Source organism: Tamandua tetradactyla, chromosome 4 (genome assembly GCF_023851605.1).
Source record: "Tamandua tetradactyla isolate mTamTet1 chromosome 4, mTamTet1.pri, whole genome shotgun sequence".
Lineage (NCBI taxonomy): Eukaryota > Metazoa > Chordata > Mammalia > Pilosa > Myrmecophagidae > Tamandua > Tamandua tetradactyla.
The window spans coordinates 1,213,173-1,231,803 of NC_135330.1; the positions used below are offsets into that span (position 1 = coordinate 1,213,173).

At 38.3% G+C, this 18,631-nt stretch overlaps 1 pseudogene; it reads right to left on the reverse strand.

Annotated features, from left to right (window-relative positions):
* Window positions 1–18,631, reverse strand: part of LOC143679684 (exonuclease 1-like) — a 38,757-nt pseudogene that overhangs the window by 10,489 nt on the left and 9,637 nt on the right.

Sequence of the window (18,631 nt, forward strand, 5' to 3'; positions counted from 1 at the left end):
GTGTGAAAACTGAGATAAATGGCCCTTGGATGTTTCTGATAACTTCTGATAACCGTGATCACAATGTGACTTAAAACTGCAGTCAGATCCCTCTGAATCTGAGTCCTTGCTAGGAGGCTGATAACATTTTGATGCATTTAAACTGGGTGGTAGTAATTCCACACTTTCCTGAGACTGTGACGATCACTCCACTTCATTTAAGGGATGGGATCCATTACCTGACTCAGAACTCTTTTTGCAAGATACATTAAATATCTTCATATTCTCAGGCAGAGAAATGGCAGAATCACTCTCTCTAAGGAAGTGCTGGAAGGCTGCATTTGGAGAGGGGCTGGTTCTTGAAAAATCTCCAGGCTTCTAAATGAACTAAAACAACTTTTTATTGTCCCCAAAGTGTGTGGTGGCATGATCCTTGTGAATTTTTTGGTTTTTAAAAGACTGAGACTCTTCATCAGCAAGCACAGTTACATTTTCTAGAATTTGATCACCTGAGTTATGTGTTACATTTTTGTCAAGGAGCCTCCTGTCATCTAGACAGTCTGATTCATTTAGTCTGTCTCGTTACCTGTGACAGCACTCTCATCTAAAGGCGGCTGCTCTCTTTCTGTGACACACAGTCAGCAGAATCCAGAGAACTGCAAAAAACAAAACACAAACAAGCCCTGCTTCTGAACCCTGGAACCACAATTGCAAACGCTTTCACCATTTTTTCTCTGTAAAAGCGTTGTAAATATATTTCTTGTAATAAGTAGTTCCATGAACCAGGTCAGGCATGAGCACTTCAGAAGAGTTCAGTGATTTATCATCTTCAGTCATCTTTGTCTTCTTTTAAATGAAAGAACATACTGACTCATCAGATCATCTTCTGACAGCTCCTTACTTCTTGGGCTTTTCACAATTGGTGATCTTCTTGGGACAAGTACTAATCACTTGTTCAGTGCCCACAGTATTTGGATTTTCTTTCAATGGTGTAGCATTTGAAACACTATCCAGCTCAAGTCAAGGGCATTAAATCCTATGCCAAATGCTATTTATATAAACTGCCTTTTGACATGTTTTGTTATTCCAACCATTACTTCTTGACTGAACAGGCACAGACATGTCTGGATTGTAGTTATCTCTTCAAAAGTATGTATATCCGGGGACTGGTCCAAGATGGTGGCTTAGTGAAGACTGGGATTTAGTTCGTTCTCCAGAGCAGCTAGTAAATAACCAGGAACAGCACAGAACAACTGCTGGGGCCACATCAGTGACCATACACACAGCATACCCCAGTCTGCACAAGCTGGACCGACTACAAGCCCCCCCAGAACTGTGAGTCCTCCAAGCCAAGGAGGCCGGTGCCCCTTACCCACAGGCTGCTTCCCAGTGGGAAAAGGAAAGGGACATTACCAGCACCATGGGCTGAGCTCAACCAAGTTCCAAATGTGGAATTAATTCACAAATTCTGACTACTAAAAATAGGCCCCCAGCTCAGCTGATCCTTGAGTAAAAGATGAGGTTGCTGGTTTTTCCCCTGGTGCAGAGGGGGCAGAGCTGACAGAAAAACAAAAAACAAAACAGTTTTTTTAGATCAGACATCACAAAATACTAGAAAGGGTCTGGGCCCTGAAGGAAAGGAGGGCACACACAGGACCTGGAAATACACAGAACAATGCACCACCTTAACTGGCAAACCCAAGGAACATGGGTCCTGCTCTGAAAAGGATTTTTTTTTCCTTTTCCTTTTTGTAGCTGTGTTTCTACGGCTTGACTGCTCTTTGGATACAACTGCAGGGCTTCTCAGGCTCTAACTGCCCTAGGCAAGGTCGGAAATAAGCTTGTCTGAGAGTTTGTCTGGAGGCTGTGCCTTCCCCAGGAGAGGATGAGACCCAGCTCAGGTGGAATCCCTCCCTCAAGGAAGTCAGACCCCAGGGTCTGGAAACTGAAGTGATTGAAGCCAGCCTACAGTCTCCTCTGTCTCCACCATGCCACAGCAGGGAGAGTCTGCTGAAGTTAAAGGTACGGCATCACCTTACGATGGTGGGACCCCCAGGCAGAAGAAGTATCACATACTGGGCAGGATAGGAAAATCATAGAGTCCAGGTGCTTCATAGGAAAGCATTTCAAACTGCTGGGTCTCACCCTCAGGGAAAACTGATGCAGATGACTCTTTCCTCCTGACAGGAGGCCAGTTTGGTCTGGGAAAATCTGGCTGGGGTCTACAATACCTATGTAGAACCTCCAAGGGTGGGGGAGGGGGAGCACCATACAGGCAGGGCAAGAAACAGAAAACAAGAACTGAAGAATTCTGATCTGTTAAATAAAAAAAGCTAGAGGTCCAGAATAAGCTGAACTGAATGTCAAAGAACAGATAGACAACAAAGTCATCCAGTAAGAAAATTCTAGGTTAAAAAAAAAAGAGAAAACAATCTCCAGAAAATTAATTAAGGAAATTGAATGTCTAGATGCCAACAAAAAATAACAAATCATACTAGGAAAATTGAAGATATGGCCCAGTCAAAGGAACATACCAACAATTCAAACGAGATACAGGAGTTGAAACAATTAATTCAGAATGTTCAAACAGACATGAAAAACCTCATCAAAAATCAAATCAATGAATTGAAGGAGGATATAAAGAAGACAAGGGATGAACAAAAAGAAGAAATCGAAAGTCTGAAAAAACAAATCACAGGATTTAGAGGAATGAAAGGCACAGTAGAAGAGATGAAAAAAAACAATGGAAACCTACAATGCCAGCTTTCAAGAGGCAGAAGATAGGATTAGTGAACTGGAGGATGGGACAACTGAAATCCGATAAGCAAAAGAAAATAAAGGGAAAAAAATGGAAAAATACAAGGAGGGACTCAGGGAATTGAATGACAACATGAAGCACATGGATATATGTGTTGTGGGTGTCCCAGGAGAAGAGAATGGAAAAGGAGGAGAAAAACTAATGGAGGAAATTATCACTGAAAATTTCTCAACTCTTATGAAAGACTTAAAATTACAGATTGAAGAAGTACAGTGTACATCAAACAGAATAGATCCAAATAGCATACTCCAAGACACTTACTAATGAGGATGTCAGATGTGAAAGAAAAAGAGGGAATTTTGAAAGCAGCAAGAGAAAAGCAATCCATCACACAGAAGGGAAGCCCAATAAGACTATGCGCAGATTTCTCAGCAGAATCCATGGAGGTGAGAAGACAATGGGATGATATATTTAAGATACTAAAAGAGAAAAACTGCCAACCAAGAATTCTATATCCAGCAAAATTGTCCTTCAACAATGAAGGGGAAATTAAAACACTTTCAGACAAAAAAATCACTGAGAGAACTTGTGACCAAGAGACTGGCTCTGCAAGAAATACTAAAGGGAGCACTAGAGACAGATATGAAAAGACAGAAGAGAGGTGTGGAGAACAGAGTATAAATGAAGACTATCAGTAAAGGTAAAAAGAAGAAAAATTAGATATGACATATAAAATCCAAAAGGCAAAATGGTAGAGGAAAGTACTGCCCTTATAGTAATAACACTAAATGTTAATGGATTAAACTCCCCAATCAAAGGAAATAGACTGGCAGAATGGATTAAAAAGCAGGACCCATCTATATGCTGTCTACAGGAGACGCATCTTAGACCCTAGAGTTAAACACAGGTTGAAAGTGAAAGGTTGGGAAAAGATATTTCATGCAAACAACAATCAGAAAAGAGCAGGAGTAGCTCTACTAATATCCAACAAATTAGATTTCAAATGTAATCAATTAAAAGAGACAGAGAAGTACACTATGTATTACTAAAAGGAACAATTCAACAAGAAGACATAGCAACCATAAATATTTATGCACCGAGCCAGAGTGAACCAAAATACATGAGGCAAACACTGAAAACACTGAAAAGAGAAATGGACATATCTACCACAATAGTTGGAGACTTCAATTCCCCACTCTCCTCAATGGACAGAACATCTAAGCAGAGATCAAAAAAGAAACAGAGAATTTGAATAATACAATCAATGAACTAGACTTAACAGATATTTATAAAACATTACACCCCACAACAGGAGGATACACTTTTTTCTCAAGTGCTCATGGATCATTCTCAAGGACAGATCATATGCTGGGTGACAAAGCAAGTCTCAATAAATTTAAAAAGATGGAAATCATAAAAAACACTTTCTCAGATCATAAAGGAATGAAGCTGGAAATCAATAGTAGGCATAGGGCCAGAAAATTCACAAATATATGGAGGCTCAAGAACACATTCTTAAACAGCCAGTGGGTCAAGGAAGAAATTACAGGAGAAATCAGTAAATAACTCGAGGCAAATGAAAACGAAAGCACAACGTATCAAAATCTATGGGATGCAGCAAAGGCAGTGCTAAGGGGGAAATTTATTATCCTAAATGTCTATATCAAAAAAGAAGAAAGAGCAAAAATCAAGGAATTAACTGTTCATGTGGAAGAACTAGACAAAGAACAGCAAAGTAACCCCAACGCAAGCAAAAGGAAAGAAATAACAAAGATTAGAGCAGAAATAAATGAACTTGAGAAACTGAAAACAATTTGAGAAAATCAACAAAACCAGAAGTTGGTTCTATAAGAAAATCAATGAGATTGATGAACCCTTAGCGAGGCTGACAAAAAGAGGAAGAGAGAGGATGCAAATAAATAAAATCAGAAATGGAAGAGAAGACATAACCACTGAACCCGTAGAAATAAAGGAGGTAATGAGAGGATACTACGAACAACTTTATGCTAATAAACTAGACAATGTAGAAGAAACGGACAACTTCTGTTCAAGTTGCTAACTGCCAGAATGCAATATACCAGAAACAGAATGGCTTTTAAAAAGGGGAATTTAATAAGTTGCTAGTTTACAGTTCTAAGGCCGAGAAAATATCCCAATTAAAGCAAGTCTATAGAAATGTCCAATCTAAGGCATCCATTCAGGGAAAGATACCTTGGTTCAAAAAGGCCGATGTAGTTCAGGGTTTCTTTCTCAAGTGGAAGGCACACGGCAAACACAGTCAGAGTTCCTCTCTTATTTGGAAAGGCACATGTGAACACGATCAGGGCTCCTCTCTCATCTGGAAGGGTACATGGTGAACACGGCATCATCTGCTAGTTTCTTCTCCTGGCTTTCTGTATCATGAAGCTCCCCAGAAGGCACTTTCCTTCTTCATCTCCAAAGGTTGCTGGCTGGTGGACTCTGCTTCTCATGGCTATGTCGTTCTACTCTGCTCTCTCTGAATCTCTTTCATTCTCCAAAATGTTTCCTCTTTTATAGGACTCCAGAAACTTGTCAAGACCCACCCGAATGGGGAGACATGTCATCACCTAATCCAGCTTAACAACCACTCTTGATTATATTACATCTCCAGGGAGATGATCTGATTACAGTTTCAAACATACAGTATTGAACAGGGATTATTCTGCCTTTATGAAATGGGATTTTGATTAAAACATGGCTTTTCTAGGGGACATTCATTCTTTCAAACCAGCACAACTTCCTAGTAAGGCATGATAACCAACATAGACTTCAGAAGAAATAGATGACCTCAACAAACCAATCACAAGCAAAGAAATTGAATCAGTCATTAAGAAGTTACCAAAAAAGAAAAGTCCAAGACCAGATGGCTTCACATGTGAATTCTACCAAACATTCAAGAAAGAATTAGTACCAATCCTGCTCAAACTCTTCAAAAATACTGAAGAGGAGGGAAGGCTACCTAACTCATTCTATGAAGCCAACATCACCCTCATACCAAAGCCAGACAAAGATACTACAAGAAAAGAAAATTACAGACCAATCCTCAACAAAATTCTTGCAAATCGAATCCAGCAGCACATTAAAAGAATTACACACCATGACCAAGTAGGATTCATCCCAGGTATGCAAGGATGGTTCAACATAAGAAAATCAATTAATGGAATACATCACATCAACAAATCAAAGAATAAAAACCACATGATCATCTCGATCGATGCAGAAAAGGCATTTGGCAAAATTCAACATGCTTTCTTGCTGAAAACATTTCAAAGGATAAGAACAGAAGGGAACGTCTTCATGATAAAGGGAATATATGAAAAACCCACAGCTACCATCATCCTCAATGGGGTAAAATTGAAAACTTTCCCCGTAAGATCAGGAACAAGACAAGGATGTCCACTGTCACTACTGTTATTCAACACTATGTTGGAAATTCTAACCAGAGCAATTAGACTGGAAAAAGAAATCCAAGGCATCAAAATTGGAAAGGAAGAAGTAAAACTCTCACTGTTTGTAGATGATATGATACTAAATGTCGAAAAATCCACAGCCAAACTACTAGAGTTAATAAATGAGTACAGCAAAGTGGCAAGTTACAAGAGCAATACTCAAAAATTTGTAGTGTTTCTATACACTAAGAATGAACAATCTGAGGGGGAAATCAAGAAAAAAATTCCACTTACAATTGCAACCATAAAAATAAAATATTCAGGAATAAATTTAACTAAGGATACAAAAGAACTATACAAAGAAAACTACAAGAAATTGCTAAATGAAATCACAGAAGACCTACATAAATGGAAGGGCATACTGTGCTCATGGACTGCAATTCTACCTAAATTGACTGATAGATTCAATGCAATATCAATTAAAATCCCAAAAACTTACTTTGCAGAAATAGAAAAACAAACCACCAAATTTATCTGGAAGGCCAGGGTCCCCGAATAGCTAAAAATATCTTGAGAAAGAAAAATGAAGTCAGAAGTCTCAAACTACCTGACTTTAAGGCATAGTACAAAGCTACAGTGGTCAAAACAGCATGGTACTGGCATAAAGACAGATATACTGACCTACGGAATTGAACAGAGTGTTCAGATATAGACCCTCTCATGTATGGACAATTGATCTTTGATAAGGCTGTCAAGCCAGCTCACCTGGGACAGAACAGTCTCTTCAATAAATGGTGCCTAGAGACCTGGATATCCACATGCAAAAGAAATGAAAGGGGATCCATATCTCACATCCTATATAAAAATTAACTCAAAATGGATCAAGGACCTAAACATTACATCTAAGAAAATAAAACTTTTGGAAGAAAATGTAGGGAAATACCTTATAAATCTTAGAATAGAAGGCGGTTTCCTAGACCTTACACCCAAAGCATGAGCACTGAAGAAAGAAATAGATAAATGGGAACTCCTCAAAATGAAACACTTTTGTGCATCAAAGAACTCTGTTAGGAAAGTAAAAAGAAGCCTATACAATGGGAGACAATACTTGGAAAAGATATTATCAGCTAAAGGTCTAGTATCCAGAATATATAAAGAGATTGTTCAACTCAACAAGAAGACAAACAACCCAATTACAAAATGGGCAAAAGACATGAACAGACACTTCTCAGAAGAGGAAATACAAATGGCCAAAAAGGCACATGAAAAGATACTCAACTTCCCTGGCTATTAGGGAAATACAAACCAAAACCACAATGAGATATCATTTCACACCCACCAGAATGGCCATTATCAATAAAACAGAAAAGGACAAGTGCTGGAGAGGATATGGAGAAAGAGGCACACTTATTCACTGTTGGTGGGAGTGTAAAATGGTATAACTGCTGTGGAAGGCAGTTTGGTAGTTCCTCAGGAAGCTAAGTATAGAATTGCAGTATGACTGAGCAACACCCTTGCTGGGTACCTATTCAGAGGACATGAGGGCAAGGACATAAACATTTGCACACCAATGTTTATAGTGGCACTATTTACAATTGCCAAGAGATGAAAACAGCCGAAATGTCCACAGACAAGTGGCTAAACAAGCTGTGGTATAAACATACAATGGAATATTACACAGCTGTAAGACAGAAAAAGGCATGGAGCCTGTAACAACATGGATGGACCTGGAGGACATTATGCTGAGTGAGATCAGCCAGAAACAAAAGGACAAATACTGTATGGCCTCACTGATATGAACTATCATTAATGAATGGACTTGGAGAATTTCATTAAGAACAGAGGCCATCAGGAGATAGAAGTAGGGTAGATATTGAGTAATTGGAGCTGAAAGGATACAGACTGTGCAACAGCACTGTGCTGGATTGAAAGAAAGTACGCCCCATGGAAAAGCCATGCTTTAATCAAAATATCATTTCATAAAGGTAGAATAATCTCTATTCAATACTGTATGTTTGAAACTATAATAAGATCATCTCCCTGGATGATGTGATTTAGTCAAGAATGGTTGTTAAACTGGATTAGGTGATGACATGTCTCCACCCATTTGGGTGGGTCTTGATTGGTTTATTGGAATCCTATAAAAGGGGAAACACTTTGAAGAAAGAGATTCAGAGAGAGCAACACTACAAAGCAGAGAGTCCTCCAGCCAGCGATCTTTGGAGATGAAGAAGGAAAACACCTCCCGGGGAGCTTCATGAAACAGGAAGCCAGGAGAGGAAGCTAGCAGATGATGCCATATTCACCATGTGCCCTTCCAGCCAAGAGAGAAGCCCTAACTGCATTCGCCATGTGCCTTCTCACTTGAGAGAGAAACCCTGAACTTCATCGGCCTTCCTGAACCAAGGTATCTTTCCCTGGATGTCTTTGATTGGACATTTCAATAGACTTGTTTTAACTGGGGCATTTCCTCGGCCTTAGAACTGTAAACTAGCAACTCATTAAATTCCCCCTTTTAAAAGCCATTCCGTTTCTGATATATTGCATTCCGGCAGCTAGCAAACTAGAACAAGCTATGATTATAAAAATGCAGAAATGGGACTTCTGGGCCAAGATGGTGGCTTAGCAATGTGCATGTTTTAGTTCATCCTCCAGAATAACTACTAAATAACCAGAAACAATACAGAACAGCTCCTGAGGCCACGTCAGTGAGTGGACACACAGTGTACCCCAGTATGGACCAGCTGGACCAGCTGCAAGCCTCCCCAGAACCGTGAGTTCCCCAAGCCACCGCAGCCGGCACCCCCTCCCCGACAGGCTGCTTCCCAGAACGGAAAAGAATGAGACTACCAGCAGCAGGAGCTGAGCCCAACCAAACGCCAATTGTGGAATTAAACCACAAATTCTGACTACTAAAAACAGGCCCCCAGCTCAGGTGAACCTGGTCAAAGCAGAGGTCGCTCATTTTTGCCCCAGCGTCAAGGGGGCAGGGCTGACAGAAAAAGAAAAAACACATGAAACATGTCTTTGTGGCTGTGTTTCTACAAAGGCTTGACTGCCTTTGGATACAGGGCAGGGTTTCTCAGGCTGCAACTGCCCCAGGCATAGGCAGAAACAAGCTCATTTGAGGGCTTGTCTGGAGCCTGTGCCTTCCCCAGGGGAGGGGTGAAGCCCAACTCAGGTGGAATCCCTATCTCAAGGAATTCAGACCCCAAGGCTTGGTAATTTGAAGCCATTAAAACCAGCCTACAACCTCTCCTCTGTCTCCACCACGCCCCCAGCAGGGAGATCTGCCAAAGTTAAAGGTACCGCATCATCTTATGCTGGTGGGACCTGCAGGCAGACAAGCACGACATACTGGGCAGGATAAGAAAAGCAGAGCCCAGAGACTTCACAGGAAAGTCTTTCAACCTGCTGGGTCTCACTCTCAGGGAAAACCGATGCAGCTGATTCTTTCTTCCTGATAGGAGGCCAGTTTGGTCTAGGAAAATCTGGCTGGGGTCTATAATACCTAAGTAGACCCTGCTAAGGGTGGGGGTGGAAAAGGCACCATACAAGCAGGTCCAGAAACAAGAAAACAAGAACTGAAAAATTCTCCTCTGTTAAACAAAACTTAAGCTAGAGGTCCTTAAAAGCTGAACTGAATGTCCAAGAACAGATAGACAACAAATTCACCCAGCAAGAAAACCCTAGGTAAAGAAGTGAAAGCAATCTCCAGAATAAACTAATTAAGGTAATTAAATGCCTAGAAGCCAGCAAAAAATAACAAATCACACTAGGAAAATTGAAGATATGGCCCAGTCAAAGGAACAAGCCAATAGTTCAAATGAGATACAGGAGCTGAAACAATTAATTCAGAATATACAAACAGACATGGAAAACCTCATCAAAAACCAAATCAATGAATTAAGGGAGGATATAAAGAAGGCAAGGAAAGAACAAAAAGAAGTAATGGAAAGTCTGAAAAAACAAATCACAGAACTTATGGGAATAAAAGATACAGTAGAAGACATGAAAAAAAAAAACAATAGAAACCTACAATGGTAGGATTTCAAAACTGGAGGACGGAACATCTGAAATCCAACAAGAAAAAGAAAATATAGGGAAAAAATGGAAAAATATGAGCAGGGACTCAGGGAACTGAAAGACAATATGAAGCCCACGAACATACGTGTTGTGGGTGTCCCGGAAGGAGAAGAAAAGGGAAAAGTAGGAGAAAAACTAATAGAGGAAGTTATCACTGAAAATTTCCCAACTCTTATGAAAGACTTAAAATTACAGATCCAAAAATTATGCAGCATACCCTGAAGAGAATAGATCCAGACAGACATACTCCAAGACATTTACTAATCAGAATGTCGGAGGTCAGAGAAAGAGAGAATCTTGAAAGCAGCAAGAGAAAAGCAATCCATCACATACAAGGGAAGCCCAATAAGACCATGCATAGATTTCTCAGCAGAAACGATGGAGGCGAGAAGACAGTGGGATGATATATTTAAATTATTAAAAGAGAAAAACTGTGAACCAAGAATTCTATATCCAGCAAAATTGTCCTTCAGAATAGGGAGAAATTAAAACATATTCAAACAAAGAATCACTGAGAGAATTTGTGACCAAGAGATCAGCTCTGCAAGAAATATTAAAGAGAGCACTAGAGACAGATATGAAGACAGGAGAGAGAGGTGTGGAGAAGAGTGTAGAAAGGAAGACTATGAGTAAAAGTAAAAAGAAGGAAAATTAGATATGACATAAAATCCAAAAGTCAAAATGGTAGAAGAAAGTACTACCCTTATAGTAATAACACTAAATGTTAATGGATTAAACTCCCCAATCAAAAGACATAGACTGGCAGAATGGATTAAAAAACAGGACCCATCTATATGCTGTCTCTACTCAAAGGACATGAGGGCAAGGACACAAATGGACATTTGCACACCAATGTTTATAGCAGCATTATTAACAATTACTGAGAGATGGAAACAGCCAAAATGTCCATCAACAGATGGGTGGCTAAACAAACTGTGGCATATACATACAATGGAATATTATGCAGTTATAAGACAGAATAAAGTTATGAAGTATGTAACAACATGGATGGACTTTGAGGACATTATGCTGAGTGAGATTAGCCAAAAACAAAAGGACAAATACTGTATGGTCTCACTGATATGAACTGACATTAATGAATAAACTTGGAATATTTCATTGGTAACAGAGACCATCAGGAGATAGAAATAGGGTAAGATATTGGGTAATTGGAGCTGAAGGGATACAGATTGCATAACAGGACTGAATATAAAAACTCGGAAATGGACAGCACAATACTACCTAACTGTAATACAATTATGTCAAAACACTGAATGAAGCTGAATGTGAGAATGATAGAGGGAGGAGGGCTGGGGGCATAAATGAAATCAGAAAGAATATAGATGATAAAGATTGAGATAGTATAATCTAGGAATGCCTAGAGTGTATAATAATAGTGACTAAATGTACAAATTTTAAAAATGTTTTTGCATGAGGAAGAACAAAGGAATGTCATTACTGCAGGGTGCTAAAAATGGATGGTAATTAATATTTTAAAATTTCAACTTACGTGTGAGACTAAAGCAAGAAATGTTTATTTGGTACAAACTTTATATTTTGACTTGTGCATTTCCTAATATAACCTAGGTAGACAGCTTGGTTGAACAACATAAGTACATGGAACCTTGGGTAGGACATGAGATTTTGTTGTTTTGTCCAGAGTGATGCCCAATGAATCCCACAGTGATTTGAATGTGAGTGGAAAAGTATTTGCAAAATCCCTTTTGGGGAATAGTGAGAATGGGGGAAAACTCAATCTCCCCCAGTTGAATTCTTGATATTCTCACAAGCAGTATGGACAACCAAAGCTATAGGCTGAGCCCCCAGTCTTGGGGTTTGTTCATATGAAACTTAACCTCACAAAGGTTAGGCCTAATCGTCACCCCCAAGAGAACCTCTTGCTACTCAGATGTGGCCTCTCTCTCCAGCCAACACAACAAGCAAACTCACCACCCTCCCCCATCTACGTGGGACATGACTCCCAGGGGTGTGGACCTTCCTGGCAATGTGGGACAGAAATCCTAGAATGAGCTGAGAATCAGCATCAAGGGATTGAGAAAACCCTAGAATGAGCTGAGACCCAGCACAAGGGATTGAGAAAACCTTCTCAACCAAAAGGGGGAAGAGTGAAATGAGAAAAAGTGTCAATGGCTGAGAGATTCCAGACAGAGTCGAGAGGTTATCCTGGAGGTTATTCTTATGCATCAAGTAGATGGAGAGGCTGGAGGGAACTGCCCGAAAATGTAGAGCTGTGTTCCAGTAGCCATGTTTCTTGAGGATGATTGAATAATGATACAGCTGTCACAATGTGACTGTGTGATTGTGAAAACTTTGTGTCTGATGTTCCTTTTATCTACCTTGTCAACATGAGTAGAACATATGGAATAAAAATAAATAATAGGGGGAACAAATGTGAAAATAAATTTAGTTTGAAATGTTAGTGATCAATGAAAGGGAGGGGTAAGGGTTATGTTATGTGTAATTTTTTTTTCTATTTTTGTTTTATTTTTCTGTTGTCTTTTTATTTCTTTTTCTGATTTGATGCAAATGTTCTAAGAAATGATCATGATGATGAATATGCAACTATGTGATGATATTGTGAATTACTGATTATATATGTAGAATGGAATGATAATATATGAAGAATGTATTTCTTTCTTGTAATATTTTTATTTAAAAATTAACTTAAAAATTTTTTTAAAAAGTAATTGCAATGTCCCCTTGGGGTCATTGAAAGAAAAAGGGAAAATTTAACTTCCCCTTTCGGAGAATTCCTGATATTCTCGGAAACAGTGGGGACAACCAAATCAATAGGAGAGCCCTCAATCTTGGGGTTTGTTCATATGAAAGTTATCCCCGCAAGGGATAGGCTAAGCCTACTTAAAATGAGGCCTAAGAGTCACCCCCAGAGAACCTCTTTTGTTGCTCAGATGTGGCCTTTCTCTCCCTCAGCCAACAAAGCACTCACTGCCCTCCCCCTCTCTATGTGGACATGACTCCCAGGGCTGTGATCCCTGGCAATGTGGCACAGAAATCCTAGAATAAGCTGGGACTCAGCATCAAGGGATTTACAAAAAGAGGAAAGAGAGAAATGAGACAAAATGTTAGTGGCTGAGAGATTTCAGAGTCAAGAAGTTATCCTGGAGGTTATTGTTATGCACTGTACAGATATCCCCTTTTTAAAGTGTATTAGAGAGGCTAGAGGGAAGTGCCTGAAACTGCAGAGCTCTGTTCCAATAGCCATGTTTCTTGAAGATGATTATATAATGATATAGCTTTTGCAATGTGACTGTGTGACTGTGAAAATCTTAAGCCTGATGTTCCTTTTATCTATGGTATGGACAGATGAGTAAAAAATATAGATGAAAAATAAATAAATCATAAGGAGAACAGTGTTAAAATAAATTGGGTAGATGGAAATACTAACAGTCAATGAGAGGGACGGCTAAGGGGTACGGTATGTATGAGTTTCTCTTTTTATTTTTTTTCTGCAGTGATACAAATGTTCTAAGAAATGCTCATGGTGATGAATCCACAACTATGTGATGATACTCTGAGCCACTGATTGTACACCATATATGGGATGTTTCTATGTTAAGAACACTTGTGTTTTTATGTTGTTTATCAATATAAGTATTTTTTTTTAAGTACATATATCTTTATCTCCAACGGCTGTTTGAACAGCTAGAGAATCAGCAATGTACCACTCAGCATAGCTTAGTGTTTCAGGATCAATGTCATCTTCGTAGGCCTTCAGAGAAATAAGCTTCCTTTGGATGGGATAAAAAACTAGCTGATAAAGGAAGGCACTGCTGGCCTGAATAAATGTAATAGATGGAACTCTCTTGTACTGTTTATTCATTCTGAGAAAATGTCCACTTTTCTTGATATCCTTTACAATATCTGGATTATAAACTAATTGTAGTACTTTGCATGTCTTTGCTAGTCTAATCCTACACAATGATGAGATAGTGACAGCCTAAAAGAATGCACATATAATGAAACTTCTCTTCTGTGAATATATCCCCAAGCTGTATGCACATTCCTAGCCTAATTTTTTTTTTATTAATTAACGGAAAAAAAAGAAAAAAAAGAAATTAACCCAACATTTAGAAATCATACCATTCTACATATGAAATCAGAAATTCTTAACAGCATCACATAGATGCATGATCATCGTTTCTTAGTAAATTTGTATCGGTTTAGAAGAACTAGCAACACAACAGAAAAAGATATACAATGTTAATATAGAGAAAAAAAAATAAAAGTAATAACAATAGCAAAAAAAAAAAAAAGACAACTAACCAGACAGACGAAAAAAAAAACAAAAACAAAAACAAACAAACAAACAAAAAAACAAAAACCAAAAACCTATAACTCAGATGCAGCTTCATTCAGTGTTTTAACATGATTGCTTTACAATTAGGTATTACTGTGCTGTCCATTTTTGAGTTTTTGTATCTAGTCTTCTTGCACAGTCTGTATCCCTTCAGCTCCAATTACCCATTATCTTACCCTGTTTCTAACTCCTGCTGGACTCTGTTACCAATGACATATTCCAAGTTTATTCTCAAATGTCGGTTCACATCAGTGGGACCATACAGTATTTGTCCTTTAGTTTTTGGCTGGACTCACTCAGCATAATGTTCTCTAGGTCCATCCATGTTATTACATGCTTCATAAGTTTATCCTGTCTTAAAGCTGCATAATATTCCATCATATGTATATACCACAGTTTGTTTAGCCACTCGTCTGTTGATGGACATTTTGGCTGTTTCCATCTCTTTGCAATTGTAAATAACGCTGCTATAAACATTGGTGTGCAAATGTCCGTTTGTGTCTTTGCCCTTAAGTCCTTTGAGTAGATTCCCAGCAATGGTATTGCTGGGTCATATGGCAATTCTATATTCAGCTTTTTGAGGAACCGCCAAACTGCCTTCCACAGTGGTTGCACCATTTGACATTCCCACCAACAGTGGATAAGTATGCCTCTTTCTCCGCATCCTCTCCAGCACTTGTCATTTTCTGTTTTGTTGATAATGGCCATTCTGGTGGGTGTGAGATGATATCTCATTGTGGTTTTGATTTGCATTTCTCTAATGGCCAGGGACATTGAGCATCTTTTCATGTGCCTTTTGGCCATTTGTATTTCCTCTTCTGATAGGTGTCTGTTCAAGTCTTTTTCCCATTTTGTAACTGGGTTGGCTGTCTTTTTGTTGTTGAGTTGAACAATCTCTTTATAAATTCTGGATACTAGACCTTTATCTGATATGTCATTTCCAAATATTGTCTCCCATTGTGTAGGCTGTCTTTCTACTTTCTTGATGAAGTTCTTTGATGCACAAAAGTGTTTAATTTTGAGGAGCTCCCATTTATTTATTTCCTTCTTCAGTGCTCTTGCTTTAGGTATAAGGTCCATAAAACCGCCTCCAATTGTAAGTTTCATAAGATATCTCCCTACATTTTCCTCTAACTGTTTTATGGTCTTAGACCTAATGTTTAGATCTTTGATCCATTTTGAGTTAGCTTTTGTATAGGGTGTGAGATATGGGTCTTCTTTCATTCTTTTGCATATGGATATCCAGTTCTCTAGGCACCATTTATTGAAGAGATTGTTCTGTCCCAGGTGAGTTGGCTTGACTGCCTTATCAAAGATCAAATGTCCATAGATGAGAGGGTCTATATCTGAGCACTCTATTCGATTCCATTGGTCGATATATCTATCTTTATGCCAATACCATGCTGTTTTGACCACTGTGGCTTCATAATATGCCTTAAAGTCAGGCAGCGCAAGACCTCCAGCTTCGTTTTTTTTCCTCAAGATGTTTTTAGCAATTCGGGGCACCCTGCCCTTCCAGATAAATTTGCTTATTGGTTTTTCTATTTCTGAAAAATAAGTTGTTGGGATTTTGATTGGTATTGCATTGAATCTGTAAATCAATTTAGGTAGGATTGACATCTTAACTATATTTAGTCTTCCAATCCATGAACACGGTATGCCCTTCCATCTATTTAGGTCTTCTGTGATTTCTTTTAACAGGTTTTTGTAGTTTTCTTTCTTTATATAGGTTTTTTGTCTCTTTAGTTAAATTTATTCCTAGGTATTTTATTCTTATAGTTGCAATTGTAAATGGGATTCGTTTCTTGATTTCCCCCTCAGCTTGTTCATTACTAGTGTATAGAAATGCTACAGATTTCTGAATGTTGACCTTGTAACCTGCGACTTTGCTGTACTCATTTATTAGCTCTAGTAGTTTTGTTGTGGATTTTTCCGGGTTTTCGACGTATAGTATCATATCATCTGCAAACAGTGATAGTTTTACTTCTTCCTTTCCAATTTTGATGCCTTGTATTTCTTTTTCTTGTCTAATTGCTCTGGCTAGAACCTCCAACACAATGTTGAATAATAGTGGTGATAGTGGACATCCTTGTCTTGTTCCTGATCTTAGGGGGAAAGTTTTCAATTTTTCCCCACTGAGGATGATATTAGCTGTGGGTTTTTCATATATTCCCTCTATCATTTTAAGGAAGTTCCCTTGTATTCCTATCCTTTGAAGTGTTTTCACCAGGAAAGGATGTTGAATCTTGTCAAATGCCTTCTCTACATCAATTGAGATGATCATGTGATTTTTCTGCTTTGATTTGTTGATATGGTGTATTACATTAATTGATTTTCTTATGTTGAACCATCCTTGCATACCTGGGATGAATCCTACTTGGTCATGATGTATAATTCTTTTAATGTGTTGTTGGATACGATTTGCTAGAATTTTATTGAGGATTTTTGCATCTATATTCATTAGAGAGATTGGTCTATAGTTTTCTTTTTTTGTAATATCTTTGCCTGGTTTTGGTATGAGGGTGATGTTGGCTTCATAGAATGAATTAGGTAGTTTTCCCTCCACTTTGATTTTTTTTTGAAGAGTTTGAGGAGAGTTGGGACTAATTCTTTCTGGAATGTTTGGTAGAATTCACATGTGAAGCCGTCTGGTCCTGGACTTTTCTTTTTAGGAAGCTTTTGAATGACTAATTCAATTTCTTTACTTGTGATTGGTTTGTTGAGGTCATCTATTTCTTCTTGAGTCAAAGTTGGTTGTTCATGTCTTTCCAGGAACCCGTCCATTTCATCTAAATTGTTGTATTTATTACCGTAAAGTTGTTCATAGTATCCTGTTATTACCTCCTTTATTTCTGTGAGGTCAGTAGTTATGTCTCCTCTTCCATTTCTGATCTTATTTATTTGCATCCTCTCTCTTCTTCTTTTTGTCAATCTTGCTAAGGGCCCATCAATCTTATTGATTTTCTCATAGAACCAACTTCTGGTCTTATTGATTTTCTCTATTGTTTTCATGTTTTCAATTTCATTTATTTCTGCTCTGATCTTTGTTATTTCTTTCCTTTTGCTTGCTTTGGGATTAGTTTGCTGTTCTTTCTCCAGTTTTTCCAAGTGGACAGTTAATTCCTGCATTTTTGCCTTTTCTTCTTTTCTGATATAGGCATTTAGGGCAATAAATTTCCCTCTTAGCACTGCCTTTGCTGCGTCCCATAAGTTTTGATATGTTGTGTTTTCATTTTCATTCGCCTCGAGGTATTTACTAATTTCTCTTGCAATTTCTTCTTTGACCCACTCGTTGTTTAAGAGTGTGTTGTTGAGCCTCCACGTATTTGTGAATTTTCTGGCACTCCGCCTATGATTGATTTCCAACTTCATTCCTTTATGATCTGAGAAAGTGTTGTGTATGATTTCAATCTTTTTAAATTTGTTAAGACTTGCTTTGTGACCCAGCATATGGTCTATCTTTGAGAATGATCCATGAGCACTTGAGTAAAAGGTGTATCCTGCTGTTGTGGGATGTAATGTCCTATAAATGTCTGTTAAGTCTAGCTCATTTATAGTAATATTCAGATTCTCTATTTCTTTATTGATCCTCTGTCTAGATGTTCTGTCCATTGATGAGAGTGGTGAATTGAAGTCTCCAACTATTATGGTATATGTGTCTATTTCCCTTTTCAGTGTTTGCAGTGTATTCCTCACGTATTTTGGGGCATTCTGATTCATTGCATAAATATTTATTATTGTTATGTCTTCTTGTTTAATTGTTCCTTTTATTAGTATATAGTGTCCTTCTTTGTCCTTTTAACTGTTTTACATTTGAAGTCTAATTTGTTGGATATTAGTATAGCCACTCCTGCTCTTTTCTGGTTGTTATTTGCATGAAATATCTTTTCCCAACCTTTCACTTTCAACCTATGTTTATCTTTGGGTCTAAGATGTGTTTCCTGTAGACAGCATATAGAAGGATCCTGTTTTTTAATCCATTCTGCCAGTCTATGTCTTTTGATTGGGGTATTCAGTCCATTAACATTTAGTGTTATTACTGTTTGGATAATATTTTCC